This window comes from Poecilia reticulata, linkage group LG10 (assembly GCF_000633615.1).
Source record: "Poecilia reticulata strain Guanapo linkage group LG10, Guppy_female_1.0+MT, whole genome shotgun sequence".
NCBI classification, from domain to species: domain Eukaryota; kingdom Metazoa; phylum Chordata; class Actinopteri; order Cyprinodontiformes; family Poeciliidae; genus Poecilia; species Poecilia reticulata.
Window position 1 is genome coordinate 31,304,675 of NC_024340.1, and position 15,750 is coordinate 31,320,424.

General features: G+C 42.6%; 1 protein-coding gene across 6 annotated transcripts in view; it reads left to right on the plus strand.

Moving 5' to 3' along the window:
- Positions 1 to 15,750, plus strand: part of lingo2 (leucine rich repeat and Ig domain containing 2) — a 197,955-nt gene that overhangs the window by 169,897 nt on the left and 12,308 nt on the right. The window contains exon 1 of one of the 6 annotated variants that reach the window (XM_008421029.2): positions 2,886 to 3,153. The exons of the other annotated variants lie outside the window; for them this stretch is intronic. The gene's annotated coding sequence lies outside the window, so the exon portion shown is untranslated. Of the gene's footprint in view, positions 1 to 2,885; positions 3,154 to 15,750 lie in introns of those variants that run through there. 6 annotated transcript variants of the gene reach the window in all.

Here is a 15,750-nt window from a genome sequence, read left to right on the forward strand (position 1 = left end):
CCACCATCAGCACCTTTACAGCCTGAACTTCCAACATTTTATTATTTTTGAATAAATTGAAGAAAAGGTTTATTTCTCCTGTCTCGCCAGCTGCTGCCCTCAGAAAGAGCAACTAATGTAATATCTGCTATGATTCAACTGCCACATAAAACATGGGCTGGTCTGATAAACAGTCTGCCCCGTCCAATTCACGCTTCCTCCGCTGAATGATGCCGCGACTGATGCATGGTAAACACAGCTACGCTCAGCAGGTGGCATTTATTGTCGGGAAGGAAAATAGTTTTTTCTGCTGCTTCAAGAAATATTCTGGGAAGGGACAGAAATGCTGCGACTTAAATGGCAAAGACAGGCTGCTAAGTGGACAGTGTAAATAAAGCTGACATGTTTTTCAGGCAGAGTGTCCACTTGGAAACAGGCATGTAGACTTAAACTTGTCAATTAGGAAACCCAGAGAGAAGCAAACGTGCCAGAAACATGTTGCAGGGGTTATCATTCACTCCACAGCCTGTCAGCAGCATCAACCCATGAAAATATTTTAAAAAACACCTCATCTTGTCAAAGTGACTGAAAGTGACATGTGTTTGGATTCTTCTGCCAGAACCTGCACAGCAGATTCAGGCTTAAGGAGCAAAGCAGGAAAAAGTGATTTGATTAGAAATTCAGCACGAATAAAAGCAGGAGAGGAAACTTATCATCACTTTGATTAAAGCTCCGTTTTCCTTTTGTTCTGCTGCCAAGACGAAGCTTTCTTTGTCACTTTGGGGGAAATTTGGGCAATTTTTGCTGTAAAAGAAGAAAAAAAAAACAGGTTAGTTTGGTTTTTAAAGTCCATCCAAAACACAAATTATTCCAAACCAGCCAGAAACGTATCTGTGGACCAATCAGTGACACACATTATTAACTTGTGCATCATCTCTAGTGGACTAATGAGACAAAATGAAAGAAAAATAAGCAAAACACAAATAGACTTTCACAAACAGATTTCCATAAAAGTGATAAATAACCATGATGCAGATCAGAAAAGGTCAAATCAGAGTTTTTCAGATTTACAGACACCAGATCTTTTCTCCTTTCTCTCTTAAACTGACCTGTTTCAGAGAAACGTTTCTGAGGGGGGAAACTTTAGCAGAAACTCGGCGTTCAGACATGTTTTCACATCCTTAAACTGACCTGACTGAGAAACTGACCTCAGTTAACAGGTCCGTTTCTCTTAACCTGATGTTTCTTCTTATGAATCCATCAGGATCTTATGTTTAAATTTCTGCTTTTTTACTAAAACAGCTAATAAGTGAAACCTTCTCCAGAACCAGACGGTAAAGTCATGGTCGCCTCTGTTCAGAGAATAAAACCCGGTTAACAACTCAAACCCAGTAAAATAATAAATAATGCATCCACTCTGCTTGGAGCTGCTGCTGCTGTTCAAAAAGTTCAAACTGTCTGTTGAGAGTTTTTCAGAGTAAGTAGGCGAGAAAACTTCATCTGGGAAAATAACGATTATTAACCCTCTTAAAACCAGAGCCGATCCCGTCCACATGGAGTGGTTTGGATTTTTATGCTCTTCTATTGTAAAAATAAACTGTCAAAATGTTTCATCCCATTTTTAAAGATGACTTCATCTTTTATCACCAGGCAGATTCTCAGTTTCAGTGTTTGTTTCTGGACGCAGAGCCTCCACGGATTTATGCATCCATCAACCAGCTTCCAGAAGGAGTTAGTATGTTTTAATACATTGTAGTATGTTTTAATATATTTTTGGATATTTTACTTTTATGGCTACAATTATAAAGGTTCGCATGAGCTTATTTTTTACACTTTTGGATGCTGCACAGCCATTATTTGTAGCATTTCAATAACCAATACACCAATACAATCCTTAAATCCGGGTCTTTCACAGTTTACATGTTATTAACCCATAACAACTAAATAAAATGCTAAAAACTGCAAAGAAAAATCCCCAAAACGTAATTCGGTTCATAATTTTTTTCCAATATATTGCAAATATAACAATTTCCTAATCTTATTTACCAAGTTTGTCAATACAAAAAGCTGCACAGAGGCCTTCTGAACCATAGAACTTGTATTTAGATTTTTTGCAGAAGTTAGTTTTTCACATACTGCCAAGTTTATAACATCTATCCAAAGCCAGAATAGAAATGTGCATGCCATATAGACTTTGTATATTGTGGCGGACATTTTACGACAATGTATGCTATTTGTGTACTGTTCGTACGTTACTGTTTCTCAATAAAGATCTATTAAAACAAATTTAAAAAAAAAAACGTGTACAGCACACGTGGCTTCGTTTTGTACACCACTTCCTCATAGGTGGTGCAGTACACTGTATACGTGGCACAATGTGTATTTACAGCATTTTGTACCCGGAAATAAAGTCCGACGGGAAATGAAGTCCTGTGAAAATATCTCGCGATATCTTATGCTGTCGACGTGAGGATGGGAGATCCAAACCAGGAAGTGATTGCGCAGATCTAAAAGCCATATAGATGGACATAGCGAATGGATATGCCTGGTGTGTCTGGTTCCTCCGTTTACTATAAATCTGTGAAGTCGTAATGCGGCCATGCAGAGTTTCTGGGACATGTGGATTGTCGGAAAAGTAAGTAAAATTCTTACGGTTTTATATGCAAAAAAAAATGTGCTCTACCTTACGTGGTTCGGATTCTACCGGCATTTGAAAAATATTTACATGCAACTCAGATCGCCGGCGATCCGGCCGCCCGTAAATATATTTTAGTATATTTTGATACATTTTTGGATATTTTAGTATATTTTAATATATTTTAGGATATGTTGTCGCTCTCCTTGGCAGGACTGGCAGTTTTCTGTTAGCTTCTTTTATTCATTTCAGAACCGGTTCTGTTCAGGTTTTACCGTCTAGAAGCTGAAACTAACAGTAAATCAGCAGCAGCTCTCATCTGTTTCTTGTTCCATGATCCCACAGCATGATGCAGCCACCGCTTGACATTCCAGTGGACCTTAAAGGGATCCATGCTGAATCAGGGGTTTCATTCATCTTTACTCCATAAAAATGTGCATCTGGCCATGATCCTTCATACGACGGGCCGGTTCCAGGTTCTGACCGGATTAAAGAGGCTAACTTCAGGTTTGGACCTGGAGCATTTATAGGGACCTAAAGTAAGTAATTTAAATGAGGCATCACAGGTTGGGCAGGAACGCTGGCAGATTCTTGTTGGGCTAGAAAAAGTTTTCATTTCTCTGCAGCTTGTTAAGGAACATTTAACCACAGACTGGGTTGCATGAACAGCTTTAATCTGTTTTATCACTCTCACCCTGTGAGGATTAGAGAAAAGCCCCAATAAGGTTAAACTTGATGTATTATAATTAAACATAATTAAAGATGTGGCCCATGTAATTATTAAAGAACGGTTTAAATAAATCACTGAAACCGGTGCAGCAGGATTCAGCGTTGCGGCTCTGGAACATATTTTTTGTCATTTTCTTTATATTTGCATTCGTAGAATGATGTGCTAGTAAGTTTCTGCGTCTTGCTGAGAGAGCGTTACACAGATGTTGTGAACCAGTTCCAGCAGGAGAAGAAAAGGTCAGCAGGTGACCCGCAGCATCACACATCACTCCTGCCCCGCCGTCCCTCTTTTCCTCCAACGCCTGAACTCTGCTCCTCAAACCTGCAGCTGAAGCCTCATCATTCATCATTCAGGCGACTCGCGGGGAAAAAATTGGCTTTTAATTATTTATTTTCTGCCCGTGTTCTGGGAAATTTGGGGGCGAGACCCTGTCGTCATTTACAAGAAGACCTGGATGGATGATAAATGTTCTGACCCGCTGATTTCATTTGAAACTTTGCTGTTTCCTCTGCGCTCTCCTTTGTTTCAGTCCAGGTGGAGTTTGATAAGGAAAGCAACCCCTCTGGGTGTTTCATTTTGTTTTTCTTTGCACTATATGAACCTTTATGGGACGTGTGTTTGGAAAAGAATCCATCACAACTTAATAAATAGAAATAATAACATTTAGGACACGTTACTAATTGCTCAGAAGCCATTAGAACAGCCCAGAGATGATGTGAAGCATGTGGAGTTGAACCAGAAGGAGCTTTTTGTTCATTTGGTTGAGCGTTAATAAGACAAAGAGGCTGCAGTGGCACAACAATAGCAGAGAGACGCCGGCGCTGGGTTAGATTAGGCTTATAATTTTTGGAACAAAAGACAAAAACAGGAGCTCAGTTAATCAACAACAGCCTGCTAATGATCGCTGCCTGTGCTGAATGATTAAACAAAGATCAATGAAATTGCCCTAATTGCACCATGCTAACTCTTTGTGAAGCAAAACCACGCAAGGTGAAGCACGTAATTACAGACAAAGCAGAACTCCAGCAATAAGCCACGATTTCTTCCCATCATTGGAGGGAAAACAATCCGGACAGGGAGCGGCGGAGCCGAAACGTCCCGGGGGGCTGGAGCAGAGGGCCAGGGGCCTGAAGGTTCAGAGTTTCATCTTCCTGCTCTTCATTCGGTGGATCGGCACCACTGTGTGCGGCTCTGCGGTTTGATTAGAGGCTCCCCAGGGCTTCCACAGGGAAGAGAATGTGTTTACTACAACACTTTTATGCCATATACAGTGTTCAGTTCGCGGCCTTGATTGAGCCCAGTAGGCCTATTGAGATCACAGCCTCCTCTCGCTCCAAACCTCTGTGGGTTAATTAACCAGACTAGGTAACTAGCCAGCCTCCTCTGATTGCATTAGCTGACAAACAGACCAACCCATCCCAGCTGCTCGGTATTCCTGCCATCTCTGTGAACTTAAACAGATTTGCTCCCTGGACCTGGAGGGGATCTGAATGACAAACGCAGCTCGTCTTTCTGTGTGTGACCAGAACGTCCGTCCGGTCGTCCGTCCGGTCGTCCGTCCGGTCGGCGATGCCGCGGCTTCCTGCCGCTGTGAGGCTCAGAGGTAAGAACAGCGGATCAGGACTGCGGGGTCAGAAGGCTGTTAGGCTTGGAAAGAGACGAATTCATTCCAGACTGCTGATTAAAAACGGATTAATTATTACACAGTAAATATTTCCCATCAATCAGCAGAGTCGTGGAAGTTAATTTGGTTATAATGTATTTTTATTCGGCAAGAATTTCTCACTGGTGATGAAGGAAAGTGCTTTAAATGGAAAAAGTCCCATCAGCGCCCGATTCAGCAGAATCCTTAATTCACTAGAGTTCATTCAATCACTAATTAATATTCCATAAAAGAGTTTGAGTCTCAGTGAGTTGATGCTAATGTCTCTTTGTCTAATTAAAGCGTTTGGGAGAACTCTGAGCTGCTAGCGCCTCGGTTAGCCGACGTCTGCTGACGTCCTGCTGCTGCACAGATGGAGCAAACCGAGTCCAAACTCCACCAGATCCACACTGATCCCCACCCAGCTGCCCTCTGTGCGGCCGCCAGCGGCTCGCATATGTCTCTGTTGCTTTACCGAGCCGCATCCGCCCGGCAACAGAACCTCAGTGTGTCTCGGCCCGGCCCGTTAACTCGTCTGCTCCTGTGGAGCCGCTGAGTGATGGACGCTGCAGCGCAGACAGCTCAGCTTTTCACTTTATCACATGTTGAAGTCTGACTGAACACAATGTTGCTTTAAGCATCATGGGAGCATAAATTACTGGCCAATCGGTGTCGAGCTTCTGAGAAAAACTGAGATTTAATTGGCTGGTTTCTGATAATCAAATATATTTTAACAACAGATGAAATAAAAACCAGTTTTAAAATCAGGTTCTCATTTAGTAAGAAAAAATTATTTCTCCCTAAATGTAATCACTGCTTCTATAGAACAACTACAGTTAAGGTTTACCTAATATTTAAGCCCAGACTTTGACTAGACCACCCTGAAAACATTTACATTATTCTTTTTTTAACTATTTAGAGGTGAGCTAGGAGTTCACGAATAGAACAGAAATACTTCCTACTGCCAGATTTACCAGCAGATTCACAGAAAATATTAACTATAAACACAGAAAAAAAACAACATGAGCAAATAATACCAAACATTTAGCTAAATAAGAGACTTTGCTAAAAACAGATGTTCAAATGAGTTGAATAATTCTGTTTTTACAAAATGTGCATGTATATTTGTGTATAAGAAATAAAATTAGACAGAAGTGAAAATAAGTAGCAGCAGGAACATAAAGACATGTTGAGTTTATTGGGGCAGATGGAGGAGGATCTGTGATAACACTCATTTGTGCACCAAGGATGCAGCAGCGTGTCGCTGCAGCAGCTGTGTGGTTGTGTGTGCTGCTGCAGCAGTGGGTCTCGCTGCAGCAGCAGCTTCATGCTAGCAGACGTTAACCTGTAGAGCTCGGCCTCATTCATAGATTCACTACAAGCCGATGTTTCTGTAAAACGTAACTCACAATTCCTCTTGTTTGGTGTAGAAACTGCTAAAGTAGTCAGACATTCGCCTGCTTGTATTTGCTGATTGCAGCTAGTTGCAGATGAATATCAGGAATTCACTCTTTAATGAGCCAGTATTTGGTTTTAATGAACATCTGAAGCCATTACAGAAAAATATTATAACGATTTCTTTAGCACTATCAGAGTATCATGTATGCTTTGCTTTCATCTGGCGCCATTTCAATAAAATAAAGTTTGTTTGCAATTAACCAAACGTGAAAAGTTGGAAGCGTTTTGCGGTTAGTGAGCGTCGAGGCCTTTGTGTGCCGTCAGCTTGAGGTTTAATCTCCTTAGCGGTGAAAAGGTGAGGAATTGTGAGCCGTTTTGTCCTGAGATGTAATGAGCATTCAGGTTTCAGTGAAGTGCTGAGGCTTAAGAAAAGCAGCAGCATAATTCATCCTGTTTGCAAGGCAAGCCCTCATTACGGACAGAGGAAGAAAAGGCCCAGCTTAGGACTCTTCCTCGCTCTAATCGCTTTTGGTGGCACTTTGTGACTCAAGTTCAGGCTTTGGTTTGACTGACGGAGCAAAACGTGAGCAGTTAGAGGGAGTGAATTATCGCAGCATCACAGAGGAAGCAGAAACACGGAGGCTGACGGCTGAGCTCCAGCTTTAATGCATTAGACATCAGGAATCCTTAATTTAGTTGCCATAATTGCTTTCATATGCAGTAATGATAGAAAAAGTGCCACAGCCTGCAGATGATTTATGGTGCTTGAATTTTTAAAAAGCAATAAGCAACCAGCTCACTCTGGAAACAGCTGGATTGGACAGATGAAGCAACGTTTGAAAATAATTGTTTTTTCCTCTGTCTCTTTCTGAGTTAATGTATTAACATTGTGTTATATTGTGACTTCTGCGTGCGCCGGTAGAAACTCTGAGCGTTTATTGGTCCGGCGCTGATTGTAGTGGGCAGTTTTAATGCTCCTTCGTAGGAATGATATTGAATTTCCAAGCTAACGCAACATTGAAATGATGAACGGCACTTAAACGCATCATCTTAACAGCAGATCCATTGAGGAAATATAATGGGCTCATTTGTGTGATGCTAAATGTCGGCTGCAGCCATCAGTGGATAAAAGCAGACGCTGGCTAACACATGAGCTCATATCTGATGCTTCACATGAGCCACAACAACAACTGCAGTCTGATTTCACCTTTAACCCGCCGATCGAACCGTGTGTGAGTTTCCATTCTGATGCATTTTATGTTTTTATTCCTCTATGATTATAACTGATGTCAATAAAACTCCAACTCCATTTCCCTGATACTGAACTGAGGACCAGTCACATTCTGCAGCCTGCTGCTTGAAAACACAGATTTCACTTTTTCTGCTATTAATGGAGCAGAACTAAATGTTCTGTATCCTGGATCCTGTAATGGAGCCAGGGGCTTTATGATGAAGGATATGCAGTAAATCAAAATAACTGCAGAACACAGACAAACAAATGACACTTGCCAAGAGAAAACTAACATTTTCTTGTTTGGAAAGAAATGTCTTCATCTCTGCAAAGAGGAAGCAAAGCTTTCAGATCTGTTGAGCCATGAATCTGCTGGGGAAAAGCAGCAAACGTAGCAGGAACCTGGGGCCAGTAACTTATTGTAAATCCCACCACAGTAAGGTTTACTGTAGTTATGATGACAAAGGTTAACGTTTCTCCAGAAGACGAGCTGCTCAGACATGTGGAGGACGGCCTGGATTCCTGCCTGCTGCACGCGGCGGCAGGCGGTCAGGTGAGAGCCGCTGTTGGCTCAGACGTCCTGAGGAATGCTGACCGCGCTCGGCTCGCTCCGTAATTAATTGTTGGAAGTCCTGCTTACCCCGACCATCTGGACAAAGAATTAGGCCACAGCAGTAGCCTCCAGTTTATTCCCTCCTCTTCCATCTGAGACAAACTGGAACCAGTAGCTGGTTCTTTCCTGTCACAGTGACACAGCATCCTCCGAAGCTTTCAAACAGAAACGACACAGATGTTTATGGCAGCCATGAAAACACAGAAAATAGTTCAATGATGGTTGTAAATCCGGTTCATCTGCTCCTGAAGGTATTTCATGTTAACTGGCTGAGAGAAGCATGAAATGTTTTTAATGTTGTGGTGGAATCACAGTTTTTATTTGAGTTCATCACATCTTCATTCAAAGCAATATATTAACAACATAAGCAGCATTTTCAATTCAGAAAGACTTTTTGCTGCTAAATTCCTGAGTAAATAGACGTAATGAGCTCAATAATAAAGACATTTATAGTTTTAATCTGTTCCTCAACCATTAGATTGGAGTAAATTCATCTCCAGAGTTTCAGGAGCTTCTTTAGAAATGTGCACTGTGGCTAATGTTGACGTTAGCATTAGCTACATGTTTAGCACTGATGCTATTTCAGGCTTAAGTAGCTTTTAGCACAACTTGAACAGAACAACAGTGTTTCGATCCAATCAGATCGTTTAACCGAGAAGCGACTTGATCATCACTGCAGCTAGTGGATGCAGATTTACAGAGACGAGCAAATGCAAAGATTCCAGATGTTATAAGGGTTTATAAAAATGTGATTAGTTGCATTTACATCTTTAATATATTGAAATTAATGCGCTAAAGTCTTGGCCGTAGCTACAACTGTACATTTATAAAAGTGACATTTCTTGAGCCTGTCCACTGAAGTCACAGTAAAGACATGGACGTTTGGTCCAAACAGGACGGGGAGATGAAGTCGGTCCTTTACTGGCGGCTCTGAGCGTCGAGTAAAACCCTCAAATAATATTTATTATTAAAACTGTTATGTGACTTAAACTATGTATTAAAGTGTAAATCATTTAGAAAGTCAGACTGAGTTTAGAGTCATAACTTGTGTCTCAAGTTCAGAAAATCAGATTCATTTCTGTGTAAAATCCTTTCTATTTACTTCACATCTTGTTTTGCTTTCATCCTCCAGATATTTTCTTTTCAAACAGTAACAAATGAGTCATTTCTTCAAAATGGAGACAAATTATGATGCAGAGATTGGTGTGGAAGAGGAATGTTTGTATGTTGTTACAGAAAGTGCTGAAATCTCTGGGTGTGTAAACAGGTGAAAAGTATTTTAAAGCAGAAGCTGTGGGCAGATTAGCGGCGCCGCGGCAGATGGACTGTGAGATGGCGTCAGGCTGGCCGGAAACAGGCTGAAAGGTGCAGTTGCTTTATGAAACAGCTGCTGCAGAAGATAAGCTCAGAGCTGAGGATTCATGTCCGACTGCAGGAGTTCAGCTCCAATATGGCAACCTTTAGCTTTTAGCCCATCTGAGAAATCTAACACTGATTAACCTGCATTAAAACCAGAAATAATCATTACACTTTGTGTGGAGAATGAAACATAAACAGTACGTTTGGGAGAGGAAAAAATCATTTTATTAAAACGGTGGTGATGTGGAGGAAAAGGTCCGTGGAGTCGCTGATAAATCCAAAGATTATCATAACAAAGCATCCGCAGCGCCTTTCAGCTTCCTTCAAAGATTAAAGCTGCACTTCGAACTTCCTCGCTTCTGAAAAGTCAAGAAAGTCATTAAGTAACGCAGACAGTGTCAGCGTGGAAATGATGGCAGAAAATCAGAGCAGTGCCATGAGAAATGGCCTAGTTAAGGGTTTCTGTGCAGAGGGGTCTGTCTGCAGCGGCGCTGGCTGCAGCTTATCTGCAGCTAACAGAGCCGTGATAAAACCCGCCCAGCGTCTCCAGGTGGCAACAAACTTCTACTGACGCGTTAGCAGAGGTGGAGCCTCAAACAACCTGTTGAGCATCATGACGCGGAGCGCTGCGTCAGCAAAACTCAACCACGAGTTGATGCTGCTGGGCTATCAGGACCGACCCTGAATCTGTCCTCCGATCGTCTGCAGGCCCACAGAACTGGACAGACCTGAGCCAAACTCTGGCTGCTGGGCCCGGCGTCGGGTTTCATCCTGACTGAGTGATCAGAGCCGGGCAGCCAGAACCTGCTGGACCGTCTTCATCTGGTCGTTTCTGGCCTCCACGGCCTCGCTGGTTGGAAACGTTGGTTTGTTTCCTGTCAGGTCCAATTCGTCGTCACACAGTTCACTCATAATGTTTGAGAAATCTCAAATGAAGCTGCTTCCACTTCTGATTTCACATCAGGAAGTGATAAAAAAAATATATTTTTATTGGGTGTTTTGGTTCCAACTGTAAATATATTTAATTATGGAAAACATGACCAGCTAGTTAGCTTGATTTGGCTAACTGAGCTAATGTCTCTGTTGATTTCTAACCATCAACATACAGAAACAAATCTTCCAACAGCTCAATGTTTTATTTCCAACCTTTGCAAAGAGGAGATTTGATTTTGTGCTCAGTTTTATTTTGCTTCTTTTTAAAGTTATTTTGTAGAAATGTGTGAAAATGTTAATGTGACTCAGATGAGATCAGATCAGGAAAGTTTTACATCAGACCAGATTCATCATTTCTCTGCTCTGACAGATTATCTCTGCTTATGAAACACTGTTTGCAATAATAATGCAATAACTTTTAATCAGCTGCGGATCAATACGATCAGCTTCTGACTCACTGTAAACCTGAACACACAGAGAGACGGAAACACATTTTACTAACGGCAAACTCTGACCAATCAGAGTCTCTGGATGTTGGAAAGGTTTTTTAAATTTGGCAGATATTGGATCCCAGTTGGACTCATTTAAACTGAGCATGCACGAAGCGACAGCGGAGAGAAAAACTCCTCTTTAACAGGAAGAAACCTCCAGCAGAACCAGAACCAGAACCTGGTTCAGGATAAACGACCATCTGCCATGACCGACTGGAGGCTTGAAGACAGAACAGAAGCAGAATCACTGATCCAGGAGTAAAAAGTTGATATCAGAGCGATTATCTGAGCCGGCGGCTCCCATCAGGAAGGAACCGCAGCCAATCAGAACGCCGGACGAGGCGGCGCGTCGATGGAGAAAAAACATGAAGAAATGTTCAAATAAGGCAGGTTGGAGAGCAGCAGAAGAAGAAAGTGAGGAAAAGTGGTCAGTTTGTCTTGCAGCAGCCCGAACAGCAGGATGAGCCAACAGCTTAATCCTGGAGAAAAAGCTGCAGACCTGAGCCTGGGGTCAAAGTTCAGCTTCCAGCAGGACAGCCAGCCTGAACATCCGGGTTAGGAAAGTTTTCCACTGTTTGGTCATCACTATCAGGGAAGTCAGTCTTCCCTGAAGGAGTGTGTTTGTTCAGAAACTGCGTTCAGATGAATGATTTTAGTCAGAAATCAGCCCAACATGAACTTCCTGCTGCGTGTTCTGCCACTTCCTGTTGATGTGACCTTTCTGTGCACTCAGACGTGACTTCGCCTCTCCATCAGACGACTCCAGCCAACTTCGCTCCCAGCAGGCCTTAATAATCTGTCCGTGACCCTGTCACAGCTTCATCAGTTTTCCTCTTTTGGATGACTTCTGATTCCGAGCGGAGCCAGACAGGAAAATCCCAGAAGATGCCATGACTCAGCCATCTACCCGCCAAATACCAAAGTTCCTCAAATCCTCCGCTTGCCCACTTTTCTGCTTCCAAACCAAATTCAGACCCAAAACTGTATCATCTGCTCAGGTAGATGTTATATAGGATGATCACTGCTGATCAGAGCAGACACAGCTGACAGCTCAGCTTCACAGAAAACACACAAAAATAAAACTCGGTTATTGCTGGTAGCTTCATGCAGAGCCTTGCAAAGCTTTGCACGCCTGTAATTTTTCAGATATTGACCCATTTCAGCCATAACTTCTGTGTATTTTATGCTGATTTATGCGCCTGAAAATGTATTTAATAATTCAGCCTCTTCTATGTTGAGTGAAACAGGAATCCAGCTGTTCCAGCTGTAATGTCCTGTGAGAAACGAGTAAAAACCCGGTTCCGACGGCGACCCTGAACGCATCGCGTCGCCTTGACAACCTGACGTTAAAACATCAGCTTCCCGCTGCAGCTCCTCTCCAGGGCATCGTTACCTAAAGCGCCACAGTGAATCCAGACGCTTCACTCTGACAAAGGAAGCAAGTGGAGCGATTTCTAATAAACACAGAAAGTTAAAAGTGCTGTTAGGAAAATAAAAGGCAGCAATAACTTCAACTAAAGAGAATGTTGTTTTATTGGTGCTTTTTCTGATGCTTGCACTGAAAACAGCTGAGAACTTTCCTTTAAGTTGAGTTTTCTGTTTGTAAAATCAATGTTTGAATATTTAACCTTTTCATTCTAGCCTCTGATTCGCAGACATGTTGTTGATCTGCTTCCTCCTCCTCCTTTGTCACAACATGGAGCTTAAAAAGTGGGACATGTTTCATTTCATCAAACTGAAATCTGATGGGAACCTTCGGCACAAACAGCAGATGGTTTGGTTATGAAAGCATTTCTTTTACGATGCGTCACTTTGTCAAAGTTGAACGGTAGTAAAGTTGCTCCAAGTGTCTGCTTATCTCATTTCTGTTTGTACTTGAGGCAAAGAAAATGTAATTAAACTTGCTGCATTGTTTTGCAGTGTCTCCACAAGTCAACAGTGTTTATGCTGTGACATTACCTGGAGCCGCCGGTGGCAACGCAAACACAAACCTACTCACACTCTGACTGAGAGCAGCCCCTGGCTATTGCCTTTGACAAGCCGCCCGACGGATCCGGATTCAAATTTAATGATCTGTTGTTTTTCCTCTTTTCATTTCACTCCCACTGCTTCCCTTCCCAACATTATTCCAAGTAAAAAGTTTGTGGATCCAGCAGCGAGACCACCTGGGACTTCCTCGTGGGTGGGATAATTAATCAAATACTAAAGATATATTCTTCTTGAGTTGTTGAGTGAAAACACACCGACGTGACGCCGGCTTTAATACCAACACTATAAACTAGACGGGCTTATTTCTTCACATCTGAGTCAGCAGCTTTTTATAAACATCAGAATGAACCAAGTATTTAAAAAATAGCTGATTTCTGAACAGACATAAATTACGTTTCTTATGCAGAGTTCTGGTTGCAGTGTTAGTGGAAGAATGACCTCATTTAAGACATTTACAGTCTGTAAAGCAACAAAATATAATAATTACTCCATTCACAGTCAAATAAACGTTTGTAACATCGACGTTCAGATTTTGTTTCCATTAGAGGCTGAAGGGAATGGGGAATATTTCTGACAAAGGATTGCAGTGATTTTTGTAAGCATGATGAAAACTGTGTGAAACTTTCCTCTGGGCGTTCGGAGAGGAAAAGACCAGCAGGATGAGCCGTAAAACGTTTGATCGACTGAAACGTTCCAGTCCGGATCAGAACCGCCATCATGGTGGAACAACCTGCAGTTTCTCCTCCTTCCTTCATGTTTTCCTTCTGTTTCACGGCCACCGGAACGCGACCTGATCAATAACCAATAAGGCTCTGTGATGCTCATCTGCAGCGGAGAGACGCTAACAGCTCACTATAAATCGGTTGAATCACCTGAACGGCTCCTTGATTCGCACTCTGTTAGTTTATCGACCTTTTCTCTCGCTGAGGTCAAAGGTCACGGCAGATTGTGTTTGTTCCGAATGGTGATTATGATTCTGGAGTGAATTTAAATGATGTGAAATTATTTAATACTTTAGTAACATCTTTACTGCAGTCCGGCCCTCCCTGCCCTGCCGTAGGACTCATAAATCCATCCATCCATTTCCTTTACACCCTTGTCCCTCATTGTCCCCCAACACAGAGACACAAAGGACAAACAACCACACACTCACACCCAGGGACAATTTGGACAGACCAGTTAACCTGACAATCATGTTTTTGGACTGTGGGAGGAAACCGGAGTACCTGGAGAAAACCCACACATGCACAGGGAGAACATGGAGACTCCATGCAGAAAGACCGGGAATCGAACCCAGAACCTTCTTGCTGCAAGGCAGCAGCTCTACCAACTGCGCCACTGTGCAGCCAGGATTCATAAATACTTTATGAAATATTTTATTTGATTTGATTACTTATGCATTCTTTAAGATAATATAGTTTTTATTGTCTGTTGAACTTTCAGAAATTTCGGTGGCTGCGCGTTTAGGAACAACTGAACACCGTTATTTTTCTGCTTTCTCGCTCTCTGTCGGCTTTCACGCACGCACGCACGCACACCGGTTGCCGTGGTAACCGACTGACAACAGCTCCACCAGCTAGCAGAGCAGAGATCACGTTCAAGCACATCAGCGAGACACAGAAACGTGTCGCGAGAGCCGAACATCCAGTCGTCACAGATTCATGTTTTCACCTGGATGTTTACTTTCGGTCGCAGTCGGAGGTCATGTGATCACGGCTGATCCAACAGCAGCTACACTGAAGACGCCCGGTGTCACTGAAACCTTCACACGGTGTCAAAGTCAAACTGAGGAAAGTTTCTCTACACTTTTTTAAGTTAAACCTTTTCATGAGGCGCCTCATCCAGGATTGCAGCCAAACATTTCGTCCTTTTCCAGATTCTTTGTGTGATTGTGTTATTTTCTCCTGACTGAATGATCGTCTGTCTGCAGACGCTGATGAAGCAGCATTGATACCGACCTTGAAGTCTGACTTTCACAATCCTGTATTATTTTTTTTTCTGATATGAGGAGTTTTAAACTACGAATGTAAATATTTTTCCATTTTTTTACCAAATCATTTTATATTTAGCTTTCCTCAGAACACGTCAGATGAGAGAACCTGCTGATTTTAAACTGCAAACAGATAAACTTGGATTGCTTCACTGTAAACTGCGTTGGCAACAGGAGCTGATTTTCTCCCGCGCTCGTACAGTTCTGTAAGTTTTTGCTGCGGGCGTGTGGAGCGTCATGCGTGTCTTCTCGTATTACAGCTGATATGTGGCTGCATCGTTTGTTTGATATCGCTCAGACCTTCCTCTGGTCTAAAGCTGTGCAGGCTGCTTGGTATATTCAGCTTTTATTAGACCATTTAGATGGAAGTATCGGCCTGGAAGAGCTGTGTGGGTGGCGGTTTAAAGGGGTTTGCCATCACTTTTAACTGCCCCTGTGGTTTAGTCATAGCAGATGAAACGCCCCCTGACTCGGAGCTGATGCAGGCTGACCAGACGGGGGGGCAGAGGAGACCAAGAAACAAACACATGAGGGCCCTCAGGAGCCCACACACTGTGTTAATGCTGGGTCCATATGCTGTTTAATCTGCACATTTATCCAACCAGGCTGTTCAGCGTGAAGTGAGGGTCAAACATGTTCTTTGCTCTGTAGGTTTAAACCGACAACAACCTGGTCAAGACGATCAGTGAGTTAAAACTGCTGCTGCTGCTGCTGCTGGAGCTGCTGCTGATGCTGCTGGAGCTGCTGCTGCTGCTGCTGG